The 13,511-nt window shown below is 40.7% G+C and overlaps 1 long non-coding RNA gene across 3 annotated transcripts in view; it reads left to right on the plus strand.

The window, feature by feature from the left end:
* LOC111769784 (uncharacterized) overlaps positions 1 to 13,511 on the plus strand; it is a 216,300-nt gene that overhangs the window by 82,268 nt on the left and 120,521 nt on the right. The window contains exon 6 of one of the 3 annotated variants that reach the window (XR_011430143.1): positions 5,089 to 7,586. The exons of the other annotated variants lie outside the window; for them this stretch is intronic. This is a non-coding gene — a long non-coding RNA (uncharacterized lncRNA). Of the gene's footprint in view, positions 1 to 5,088; positions 7,587 to 13,511 lie in introns of those variants that run through there. 3 annotated transcript variants of the gene reach the window in all.

Here is a 13,511-nt window from a genome sequence, read left to right on the forward strand (position 1 = left end):
GTTTTTTGAACACTTTTGGAGACATGTGGCCTTGGTACTTGACATAAAAATACTCCTTTCATTTCTATAACACGGTGTAACTCTGTCTTTGATTACCTGATCTAGTCTAGGTCTGGACTTGAAGAACTTCTGTCTTCCACTTACTCTGCTGAGATTTTGGTGTTAAGAGCAGTCTAGATTCTCTGGAGTGTAAGATTGAGACCTCAAAATGCAAGTTTCCTGTTGAAATGTAAGATACGGTGCTTGTAAAGCATGACTGGGAAAACTTTCTCTGAAAGGTAGGTTTGGTTTTTAACAGAATCCTTAGTATTTGGTAACTAAGAGCATAGTGATTAAGACACCAAACTCAGAGCCTGGCTCTGTCTCTTCCTAATTGTATGACCTTGAGAAAATTACATAACCTCTCTATGCACATTTTCCCTCTCTTTTAAAATGGGGAGAGTAATAGGTACCTACCTTAGAGAGTTGTGAGGATTAAGTGTGTTAACACGTGGAAAGTGATTAGAAGAGTGTCTGGTACCACAGTACACACTTCAGAATGTCAGTCATTGTTGCAGACACTGTTGGAGCCCAAGTCCTATCTTCTTGGCCTTCTCCAGATTGCCAGAGATGGTTCCCACACGCACCCAGAGCTTCCTGTTCCTTCTTTTCCTGAGGGTGTTCTCTGGCAGCAGGAGTGAGCCCAGCTCAAGTGCACAACAGGCTGGAAATGCCAGGAGCTAATGCCCTAGAAGAGACCCTTAATCAATGAGGGCTGGGGTTGGAGGATAAATACCCCAGCTCCCACGCCCCTCGGTGAGTGGATTCTGAGGTGTGTCTCAAACAGTCTCTCAGATCTCCAGTGGGATGGAGTCCCAGTTGTCCATAGCAGTAACCCATTCATTTATGCATCCTATATTGGCTTGCCTCCTTCCCTGTCTCGCTTCCCCAATCCCTTATCGTGTTTCCTGAGATCGCCTCCAGAATAAACGACTTAAATTCAAATCCTTGTCTTGGTGGGAAGCATTGGGGGAATCAGAACTAAGACAGCTCTTTTATATGTTAGTCTTCTAGATGCTTAAAATTCTATCTTATACATTTTTCATATCATCCACAGCCCACAGGAGTTGTGGGCCTCACAATAGGAGCTCAAATACTTGTTCATTTTTAACTCCAGATCTTCTCCATAATTCATTCTTTCTCCCTGCATCCCTATGAGCTTCTGATTAGAACTGTACTCCCAGAGTTTCAGATGGGTAGATAGTTATCCTTTTCTTACATATCTTCACTCAGAAGGTCCCAAGGCTCCGTTTTTGCTCACTCCTGTACTCCCAGAGCCAAACACAGTATCTGGCAATAATAGCACTCCGTGAAAACTCTACTGCCTTACCAACTGAAACCCTATCCTTCATGTTAAATCGGAATCTAGTTTGCTGCAAATTAAACCCCCAATAATGAGAAAGCATCAGCAAACTCATTTATATAGTAAGTACATCAGTCTAATAATTATGTTGAGATGCTGTAGACCTTTGCTGTCCAGTACAGTAGCCACTAGCCACGTGTGGCTACTGGGCAAGTGAAATGTGGCTAGTTTGAACTGAATACGCTGTAAGTGTAAAGTGCACACCACATTTTGAAGACTTAGTACCAAAGAATTACTAATTTTTTATATAGACTCCATGTTGAAATATTTTGAATATATTAGGTTAAATAAAATATATTAAAATTAGTTTCACCTGTTTATTTTTCCTCTTTTTAAGGTGGCTACTAGAACATTTAAAATTATGTGGCTCATATTACATTTCTATTCGACAGTGCTGGTCTAGAGAGTTCTCACACACATCCCTAGCTATGATTGGTCTTTCTCAGCTGTCTTTCATGGGTGGTAGTTTTCTTATTCAACTTCTAACTGCATGTTTTTGGGGTAGTGGGCCTGAGTTGGAGTCTGGATACATGAGGGCTCAGTATTGCCTGCTACTTGAGGCTGGGGTGAGGGAAACATGGAAGGGGTAAGATCTGACCCAACCAGAGTCTGGGTCCTACCTGCTGGCCTTATATGTATTCTTCTTGGATCCTAGAGAGGGAGTGTTGCAGTAAAAACCATAACACAGTAACAAATAATCAGAATCCAATACCCGCATCTTTACTGGGGTGTCTCTGCTTTCATGTGGTTGGTTGGTTTCTAGTCTATGGTGTGCCTGAGTAGCACAATTGAATAACTAGCTCAAGTGAATAACTTGGGAATTTTGACTCCAGAGGTGTGTGCTTGAATGTAGGCTGTGCGTTTTTCCAGCCCTTGAACAAGTTACTTAACCTTTCTAAGCCTCGGTTTCCAGCTCTGTAAAATAAGGATAGTGATACCTGACCATGTATCTCTCAGAATTGCTATGAGGAGCAAGACAGAGAGTGTGCAGGCTAGGGTTACGTGGACTAGACTCTGGGATGAGTTCCTGAAACGATGCCAGTTTAACGAGCTGCAGAAGCTTCGACTCTGAGTAACTGAAATATTCCAGAAGGCATCCAGTGGCTGATGACTAGTCTTCTTCCATTTGTTGAATATCTCAGCATATAGTCTGTGGTAGAATATAGACCCAAATACGCGTTATTTCTTAGTTAACTTAAATAAGTGTCTATATAATATATTGGTTACTATGACTATCCCTATGTGTTTGTTCTTAAGGCTGTGCACACATTTTTGTTCTTGAGAACAGCAAAGAGCAAAATGTTATTGGCATCCTCTCCAGAAACAAAAACAGCTGCATTTGTTTGGGACAATTCACAGGCTGCTCCTTCCTACATGTGTGAAGGATGCTGTCGATCGGTCCACCCAACATTGAAGAGGGAGATTAGATTCTCACCACACTCCTCCACCAGCACTCATGCAGCTGCAGGGTATGCCAGATGGATGCTCTACTGTGTCCTGCAACCCATGGCCATGGGCTTGGGCAAAGGGAGCACCACCTGCCTTGGTCTTTCCTCTAACGTACACAGTGCTCACCAGGAGCCCCAGTGGAGGAAAGTCCTGGAATGTCCGGCGCTGATCTCATTCTGACAAGCGCTGCCATGTACAGAAGGATCAGACTGTTAAGGCTGGAAGAGTCTTCAGAGAGTTGAGTGGTTCTCAACTCTGGCTGCCGGGAGAATCTCCTGGGGAGATTTAGAAAATACTCAATGCCTAGACAGCCTTGATCCTGATGTGCTGATTTAATTGAATTGGAACAGGTCCTGGCATTTGGTGCTTTGTAAAAGCTCCTGAGGGCTGAGAACCACTGGTCTAAAATCTGGACTAGAACCACTATCTCAGTTTATTATCCACATAGTTGGAGAGAACATGGGCTTCAGACTCAGATATCTTTGAATTTTGAGTTCTGCCTCATTTACTCACTAATTAAGGACTTGAACAAACTATTGAAATTCTCAATTTCCTTGATGTAAAATGGGAGAAATACCACTTATATCAGAGCATTTGGGGGAAAATTAAGTGTAAACATTTATGTCTGTTTACTCATTGTAAGCAACTTGAGGATAGGGACCATCTGGTAATAAAAATAACATTTAATTGAGCAACTACTATGTGTCAAGCACTGTACTTTACTAGACACAGTAAGTGCAATATTTATACTATCTCACTTAAGCCTCACAAAACAACTATATGTGAGATAAAGAACAATTTCATGCAATGAAGCAAATAAGACGCAGATCAGTTAACCAAGTATGCCTGGATCTCACAAGGTACAGCAAAGCCAGAGTTTGAACTCAGATTTCTGTCTCCAGTGTTCATCATCTTAATCAATGCACTACAATGTCTCTCAGCCTGTGCTAAATGCTGTGTCCCTAACCCCTAGCATGATGCCTGCCACATGGAGAGTACTCAGTAAATATTCAATGAATGGATACAAATGAAAAGATGTAAGTGAAGGAATGAATGAAGTATCCAGCTCATGGTAGATAATCAGTTAATGTTAGTTCTGTTTTCTGTTGATCAGACCTCTCTACTAAAGCTATCAGAAAAAAAGGATTTCTCTTCAACAGAGGCAACATGCAATAAGCAAAATTATAATGTGCCCTATATTATTGCCATAGAAAAGTGAGAAACGAGGCTAGCAACAGATCGAACCCATTCTTTCATGTATTATTAGCCATACTTGAGTATGTTGATAGCCCCAGATCAGAAAAGCAAATATGAATTCATGGCCAAATTATTATTTGGACACTAGCTGTCAGCGTATTTTATGTATTTCCTGCATGTATTCTGAACACAGCTGTGCTAAAACTCTGAGGTAGAGCTGCTCAGAAGAGTTGAAAATACACGATAAGTGGAGTCAGCAAGACTGAGTTCGGGTTTTGGCCATCTACTTACCAGCTGTGAAGCCTTAAGCCCAAGCATCTCTAATGAAGTAATTCATGCCCTGGAGGTTTGGGACATTGTGTTGAAAGATCTCAGAGATGCAGGATAAACACAATGCATTCATTCATTCATTCAGCAAATATTTATTGAATGCCTGGTGTTGTATTACAAATGAAATGAACAAAATAAATAAGGTCCCTGTTCTCATGGAGCCTTAGATGTTTCAAAGAGAGACATATAAATAAGCTCAGATGGGATTAATGCTATTTTTTAAAAAAGATAATGTGAAGTTATTTTTTAAAGCCCAGGTAACATGTTTCTTTTAGAAGGCCGGGTTGGGGCTGGCCCAAGGGCATAGTGGTTAAGTTTCTGCACTCTACTTCAGCGGCCCAGGGTGTACAGGTTCGGATCCCTGGCATGGACCTAACACTGCTTGTCAGGCGATGTTGTGGTGGCAACCCACATAAAATAGAGGAAGGTTAGCACAGATGTTAGCTCAGCAACAAAATTCCTCAAACACGCATAAAAAAATAAAAGGCCTAGTAATGAATTAATCGTCAGTTGCCTACCCAGAATCCACTTTCCCCTTTCTAATGGTGTGTTTTCAACTGTATGTCTACTGTTGCCACACATCACCTCTATAATCAACTCCCGATTGGTTTCAGGTAGCCATGTAACCTAAACAGTCCAATCAGGGTTAACTTTGGGACTTGGGCATGCAATCCTGGTATCAAAGTTATTTTTTCTGCCCTTCCTCTCAGAATCAGAGAATGAAGATGTAAAGACAGGAACTGTTGGAGCCATCTTGCTACTAGGATGAAAAGAGCTTACAAATGAAGCCGACATGAAGAGAAGGGTGCAGATGAGTGGATTCCACTTAGAAGTAAGCTGACTCTGAGGCTTGCCTTATCTCTGAACTTCAAGTTCTAAAAGCTAATAAGTCCCTTTATTGGCTAAGCTGATTTGAATCAGCTCTTCTGTTTCTTGCACCAAACAATTCATAACCGATACAGAATTTGGTTCCAGGAGTGGGGTGCAGTAAAACACAAACTCTAAAATGTAGACCTGTCTGAGCAGGGATGATGATGTGAAGAGCACTGGCTGTTGGGACTCAGGCCTGTGCCTACAAAGCACAACAGGGAAATGGCAGGAAAAATCCAGAATTTTGGATTACAGTAAGATCCTACAAGAAAGAGACGATCTTAAGATGAAGTGACCCATCTGAAGTCAGAGAAGGAAGAAAATATGGTCTTGCTTAAAGTGTCCCTTTCCAGGTATGGACTGCAATCAAAACGACTGAAATCTAACAGTATTGCGAAAACCTTTACTCCAAGTTAAGGTTCACACAAGTAAAGACAGGAAGTAAGACTGGGGCAAAAGATAAGCCTAACCCCTTAGGCCATTCCCAAATACTTCCTACTAAACAGTCCCGAATTGACAAAGCAAACAAGTACAGCTGTGATGGAACCTGAGGGCAGGGAACAAATCATTCCACTGGAAGTTATTGTCAGAAACTGTGCAGAAGCAGAAGCCAATATAAAAGTAGCAGCCACTACACTAAGGCCTTAGGGGATGATAATACAACAGAGGCCTGTTGTTAGATAATGGAAATTCCTAGACTCGAATCCAGTGACCACAGACAGGCTCTCTGTCTATGGTTCCTAGCCTGTGGATGTGACTGGTCAAATACCTTGATGATAACTGACAACTAAGTTTATAAAGGAGCAATATTGCCAAAGAAATCCCAGTCCTGGACAACCAGTCGATGATTGCTCAGCTCCTATGGCAGGCTCAGACTCTTTGAAGTCACACACACAGAAAAGGGGATGCTAAAATTATGCAGCCTCTGGAAGGAGAAACTTCTCCAGATATGTCAACGAACAAAGAAAAGGCCCTGAGAGAAGAAAACCAGAGGCTGCCAGATTGACTGACCAAGCCACTCCTCTGCTGTCAGACCATCGTCAGACAATGCTGCTAAGGAGAAGAAAAAAAAGGCTTTAGTACCAGCATTTCCAAGACAGAGTCCTGGGATTCACACTGATTAGATTGTTTAAGTCATGTTCTCATCCCCAAGTCACGTACCCACCTGAGGGGGATTATGTCTTTTATGTATTGTTATCTAGTGTGTGTCTGTGTTCATGTGTGTGTTTCCGCAAATCTCCTCTTTTATAATTGAGATTTCTCTCATTGCAGTTACCCTGTTCTTTCTCTACTACCGCATATTGTATGTGTTGGTGACTGGTAAATTTGTTGTAGCCATAGTTTACCCAACCATGAAGAGCTACATGCAGACTGAAAGAAGGTTGCATATCACCCAGAAGTCATGAACATGGAATTAGGTGCAGCAATTGGGTGATACCTTGGTTGTCTGTTTTGGGGGACAGAGTATTTTACGTAGGTATGGATGGACATTTTAAAAAATGCATGAACAGGAAGATGGGTGTTTGTAGGTGTTGCATGGTCAAAGGAGTGGACTGTCCAAAACCACTTAATGTGCATCCTAGGATTGAGCAAATGAGTTAATATATTATAGAAAATGGGAGCCAAGTTTCTCATAGTCAAAGAAAGGAGTTATAAATAAGGAAAGGGGGAAGGCTAGAATGAAGTCTGTGATGTTGGATTAGAATAGGAGGTTATCAACATGAACTTACGGGGTTTTTTTTGTTTTGTTGTTGTCGTTGAGGAATATTGGCCCTGAGCTAACATCTGTACCAATTTTCCTCTATTTTGTATGTGGGATGCCATCTCAGCATGGCTTGAAGTGGAGCATGCAATCTTAACCAATATGCCACCAAGCCAGCCCCAAACTTATGGTTTTTAATATGTAGATACATATAGAACTAGACATAGATATATGTCTATATGCCTGTGTGTTCACACATATATTTCCTAGCTCTACCTGCAGAGAGAGCCTAGCAGCAATGACATGCAGTATCAATGAACACCCTAGTTGCTCAGGTCTTGATTTCTGAACACCATTCTCCAGTAAAAGTTACTAGGGTTCCTTGGAGAAATGACTGATTCTAAGTCTGAGGCAGAAAAAGTGTGAAACGAGCATGAAATGTCTTGTGATGCCAGAAATAAAGAAGTACGAAGAAATGAAACGATGGGGATATGTCTAAAGGACACAGGAGACCACTAGACGAAGCTCCCAATAGTCAATCTGGGACAGTTTGAGCAACAAAATAAATAATGCTAGTAATAAATTATAATCATAGAATAAAATAAGAATCCATAAACTATACATCAAACAGATAAATGAGAGAGAAGCAAAAATACAGTAAAATTCTAACTAATAAATGTAGAAGGAATAATGAAGTTAGAAAATCACCATTAGGCAAATACCACAGTAATTGTTCTGGGCAAATTCATCAATAAATGCTCAAATTAGTGGACAAAAGTATGAGAAACATGATACTTAAATAAGCTCAAAGTATCTCCCCCAAAGTTTTTATTAATTAAAAAGTGGAAAATAGTAACGTTATAATAGAGAAACTTGGCAGGCACCACCTTACTTTAGTGATCAACGTTTTCATCACTGAAATGGTCCACATCATCATATGTCTCTGGTTATGATACACTAAAATGGATAAAGCTTCCCTCTGTGGTATTCTTTCCCAAAATGTATTACCGGACTTTAAATCATGAGCAAACATCAGGCAAACCCAAACTGAGGGCCATTCTACCAAATAACTGACCAACGTTCTTCAAAAATGTCAAGGTGATGAAAGACAAACTATTCTAGATAAAAGGAAACTAAGGAGACATCACAACTAAATGCAAAGTTGGGTCTTGTATTTGTTCTTGAACCAGAGAAAGGATATTGGTGGACAACTGGTGACATCTGAATAAGGACTACAGATCAGAGAGTACATTGTATCAGAAAGAATTTCCTGATTTTAATCATTGTACAGAGGTTATGTTAGATGTTAACGTTTGGAGAATTTCAGTGAAGAGTACACAAGAAGTCTTTGTACTATATTTGTAACATATTTTCAAGTGAAATCATTTCAATATGGAAGTTTAAAACATTTTAAATTTAAAAATGTGAAAAAAAATCATCCTTTAAAATGTTTCCATGCTCACCCTTTCTTTAAAACCTTTCTTGACCCCCTTAACTCTTGTTATTCAGTATTTCTGTTTACTTCTATGCTATAGTGCTTCCTATTAAGACTCAGTGGTCCATAGACTGGCAGCCTGTGGGCTAAATTGGCCTTCAATCCGTTTTATGTTTGGCTGGCACAAAAGTCCCCCGTCCCAACCTCCCGCAAAGTTGATTTGTTACAGCTCCCCGCTACCCCTAATGTTGCAGACATCGGGCTGGCTTTACCCATTTATATTACCAGATTTTTCTTTTAGTAATTTAAACATTTCTACCCAAATCTTGAAATCTTGTGTAATGAATTAAGCAAAATCTATTTTCATAGATAACTTGACTTCAGACTCTGTTCGAATAATTGCATTTGCTGATTCACAGGGTCTGAGTTAATGTTCACTTGACTTTTATTACATCATGAAAATAAGTGCTATTTCATTTTTGACTCAGAAATAGCCATTAGTCACCAAATTCCTAACACTGCTCTTTGAGTTTAATGGCAGTTTAGATCAATGGCAAAATACGTGAAAATGAGGAGATTGAGAGAGATTCTGCATTTATTACTCATTTCTCAGAAACCTGATGGGTTCTTGATTTAGGAATTACATCACCTTTTCCAGAGTCTTCCTCCAGCTCATAATCCAATCACCTGGGAAGCTTTTAAAATACTGATGCTTAGATGCTACTCTCAGAGATTCAGATTGAATTCCTGTACACCATGACCTAGGCACTCATATTTTATTTTAAGATTCCCAAATGATTCTGATGTGCACATAGGTCTGAGAATCACTGATGTCTTCTGGTTATGTTTGAGGTGATTGAACACCCCTTTTCACAGGGGAAGGCATGTAACTGGAACTTCGGTGACTTGACAAAGTTTACCCAGTTCAATACCTCTTGACATGTAGCTCTGGTCACTGAGAAGAAATTGTACATTACAAATTCCTGGGGAGCTTTTTAAGCATGCACATTCCAGGGTCACACCCTCATCATTGCTGATTCGGTATTTTTACTGCACACCATGCTAATTACCTGTTAGCCACTTCATGGAAGGATGACCTATGGCTTTTTCTTGTTCAAAGTTTTATTTCTGAATCACTTGTCCTGACACATTCATTCCTCCCACCACTTTGCCTCTTTTTAATCCCACCAAATTCCAAACTTATTGCTCATACTTCAGTTTTCATCTTCAACTTTCCCATTGAATTTGACTTCTGGCATTTCCTTTCTCTTGGCTCCTCATTGATCATAGTATGGTCTCCTTCTGTGAATCTGCTTTGGTTTGTCTTGGGAAACTGCCCACATACCTGAGTCCACACTTCCCAGAGACTTCTCTACCTCACTGTCATCTCTCCCATCCTCCATATGATGGATTTACCCATTTGGCTTCCTATATCAGCTGGTTAAAAAGCAACTTAAAACTTAATGGCTTAACACAGCAAACATGATTCTGTGGGATAACTGGATGTTTCTTCTCATCTGTACCCACTGGGCTGGAGTGGGACTCACTCACATCTTTGAGATGTCAACTGGGATGACTGGGACAGCTTGGGGCCTCTCTCCATGTGATCTCCCATCCTCCAATAGGTCAGCCTGGGCTTCTTCAAATGGTGGTGGAAGAGCTCCATGGAAGCAGCAAGAGAGGGCCAGCCCCAATGCGCAAGTGTTCCTTCAAGCCTCTGCTTACATTACATTTGCTGATATCCCACTGGTCAAAGTAAGTCAGATGGCCAAGCCCAAAGTCAATGTGGGAAGCAGCTACCTGAAGGCATGAATCATTGGTGGTCATTACTTCAAAAGTAGACCACAGCCTTCCCCATAATTCCAATTCTTCGTGCCTTTTTCATGAGCAAAATACACTCTCTCCTTCAGAGGACCCCCACAAGTCTCATTCAACAACAGCATCAGACTCAGAACCCAGGGTCCTGTGACTTCTTTCAATTCCAGATGGGGATGGGGCTCCTTGGGTGCAGTTCCTTGGTTGCGGCTCCTCTGGATCCAGAGATCTGTAAATGAAAGAGATGAGTTATATGCTTTGCACACACTCAACAAACAATGAGAGACAAGGACAGGACAATAGCAGTAAATACTTCCATTCAAAAAGGGAATTAAAGGGAGACACATAGCAGGCACTGATTCATACGAATTCTGGGATCCTGCCAGGCACATGTTGCCGAGTCCCCCTGTTCTAAGGGCACGACCCACTTCTGCTCCTTGGGAGTAGCTCACCAATGCATTGTTCTCCATTGCTCTAGGTGCCTGGCTCTTGGCTCTGCCTTCTGAGACTGCCTTCCTTTTTCGTGAGAAATAGCCAGTGTTGGCCCCTGAGTAGCTTTCTGAGTCTGCTTCTTACTTAAAAAAAAAAGTTGGAGGCCCAAAGTCCATTTTGCAATTTGGGAAATCTCAGACCCTTTTACTCCACGCTGGCTATGTTTTTTGTTTGTTTTTAATTAACACTTTATTTTTTAGAGCAGTTTTAGGTTCACAGCAAAATTGAGGGAAAGGTTCAGAGGTTTACCCAATATCGCCTGCCCCCACACATGCACAGCCTCCCCCATTATCAACATGCCCCACCAGAGTGGTACATTTGTTACAATGGATAAACCTACATTGTTGTTAACCACCCAAAGTCTGTAGTTTACATTAGGGTTCACTCTTGTTTTTATACATTCTATGATTTTGGACAAATGTATAATGATTCATGTCTATCATTATGGTATCACACAGTGTTTTCACTGCCCCTAAATCCTCTGTGCTCTGCCTATCCATCTCTTCCTGCACCCCACACCTCCCACCCCAATCCCTGGCAACCACTGATCTTTTCACTGTCTCCATAGTTTTGCTTTTTCCAGAATGTTGCTATGTTTTTTCCAGTACAACTCTCTTTAAAACGTTGCAGATATTCCATTAGTTTCACTTAAGTCCACTACATGCTCCAAAACCACATCCCTCATTCTTTTAGTGACTGGGCTCTCTCTACTTTGGGCTTGTCTTGCTGCTGTGGATCAATACCCTTAAGAGTCTTAGGAGCGCTTTTGTCTCCCTGAGATGTTCCACTGGGAACCACCTTGTAAAATCCGAAACCCAAAATTCAAGAACAACTAAGTTTCAAACAAAAGAACAGGAAGAGATTGTTCCTGCAACCATAACGACATAGGGAGAGACCAGGATTTTGCAATGGACAGATCTGGGACACTCAGTTCTTGCTGGATGCTGTGTGAACCAGTTGTACCCTATTAAAGGCACAGAATTGGGCAAATAGCCAGAAATTGGCACTTGTTGTCTGGATGTATATTCCTGAAGTATTTTTTTTACTTAGTATTATTTTGCAAGTATGTTTGCAAGTTACTTTATGGTATTTGTCATATATTATTTTAAATGGTTGGATGGTTCTCCATCAACTTAATATGTCATCATTTACCATTCCCCGGTAGTGCCTTATTTAGGCAGATTTGGTTTTCTGCTGTGAAAATAACTCTGCTGTCACCATCTTTATAAATTTTCACTTTTGAGTTCATTGATTATGATATAATCTTTTAAGAATTGGATCATTGGGTAATAGTATAGAAACATATTTGAGGTAAATGAGCTATGTGGCCGGTGTTTTCTAGAAAAATTGTACCAATTTATAACACTGTCATCAGCCTACCTGTTTCCCTGAAGAATTATCATCATTGAGTTCTGTTGTTTTTCTTTCTTTTTTAGAATTTAGCAGGTGAAATGGCATCTCATGGTTTTAATTTCCATTTAACTTCTAAGTAGAACAATCATTTTTCCTTTTGTTAATTTACCCAAACTAATTTTTCTTGTGTTGTCTGCTCCACTCGTAGAGTATAAAATTAATATTAAGTTCAGCTCCAAATGACAAAAACAAAAAATCCAAACAAGAAAAAATTTAACAGTCACTTTTTTCTTTCTCACATAAAAGAAGTCTGGGGACAGCCCAGGGCTGCCCAAACACTGCAAGTTGTCAGGGACCCAGGCTCTGTAAATTTTATTGCTTTATCATCTTCAGCAACAACTTCTACTTCATGATCTGCATTCCAGTTGGCAGGAAGGAGATGGGGGGTATGGGTGGGATAAGCCACTTCCCTTTAAGGACACTTTCCAGAAGGTTCACACCACTTCTGTTTATATCCCATTACCCAGCACTTAGTTTTATTCACGAGGAAAAAAGGGAGAACAGATATCATGTTAATCTGCAGTCTTTGCCGCTCACAGCCAATCTCCATCTTCCATTAGGGCTGAGTAAGTACCAGCAATGGAAGGAAAAGCTAGGGCAGTTCAGAAGATGGAGTGCATATGAGAAATGAGCAAGACTCGGGCCGGCACAAAGAGATGGATGTGTGGTGATGGGAAAATGTTGCCTGTGGGAAGTCAGGTTCTCTCTGATGCTGGGTCTTTTCCGGTAAGGAACCCTTAGCCCTTCTTAATAGACCTTCCATCTCCTCCTCAAATTCTCAACATTTTTCAAGGCCCAGCTCAGATCTCAGCAACTTCTGCAGCCTTGCCTTAGCAGCCAGGCACTTATTACTCATTTAAAACTAAACACAGAGATGGGTCTTGTTAAGTTATCATTTCTATATGTGTAGTTGACCCAAAGAGATTACAAATTTGTGGAAAGCAGGCCCAGGACCTGACATTTTTCAGCGGCCAGCACTCCCTACTTATCTAGCCTTCCCTGCACTCTTATCTCAATTTAGGAATCCCTGCCTACTCCCAAACATCCCGTTTTTGGGAAGCGAGGGTTTAAAAATTCAGTGAATGTAATTTGCTCAAGAGGGTAGCGAGTGTTTACTTAACCCATCAGCTTTCATGTTCTTCATGTAAACAAACGACATGGCACTGGGATTAGAACATTTGGGACTTAGTAATATGATGTTTTTGTCTTGTGGTTTTGTTCTGATTTCCACAAATCCTCTTTATAGATAACCCACAGTTATCAAAGAGTATATTCCTGAAAATTGTTACATCTGGCTTGAAACTATACGTCAGGGATCAAGTAAGTGCATGACAACTTGGAGGATGGTGTCTGATAATCAAGATGTAATCATCTGTTTCATAATAAGGGGATACTCACCCGTTTGT

This window comes from Equus caballus, chromosome 21 (assembly GCF_041296265.1).
Source record: "Equus caballus isolate H_3958 breed thoroughbred chromosome 21, TB-T2T, whole genome shotgun sequence".
NCBI lineage: Eukaryota > Metazoa > Chordata > Mammalia > Perissodactyla > Equidae > Equus > Equus caballus.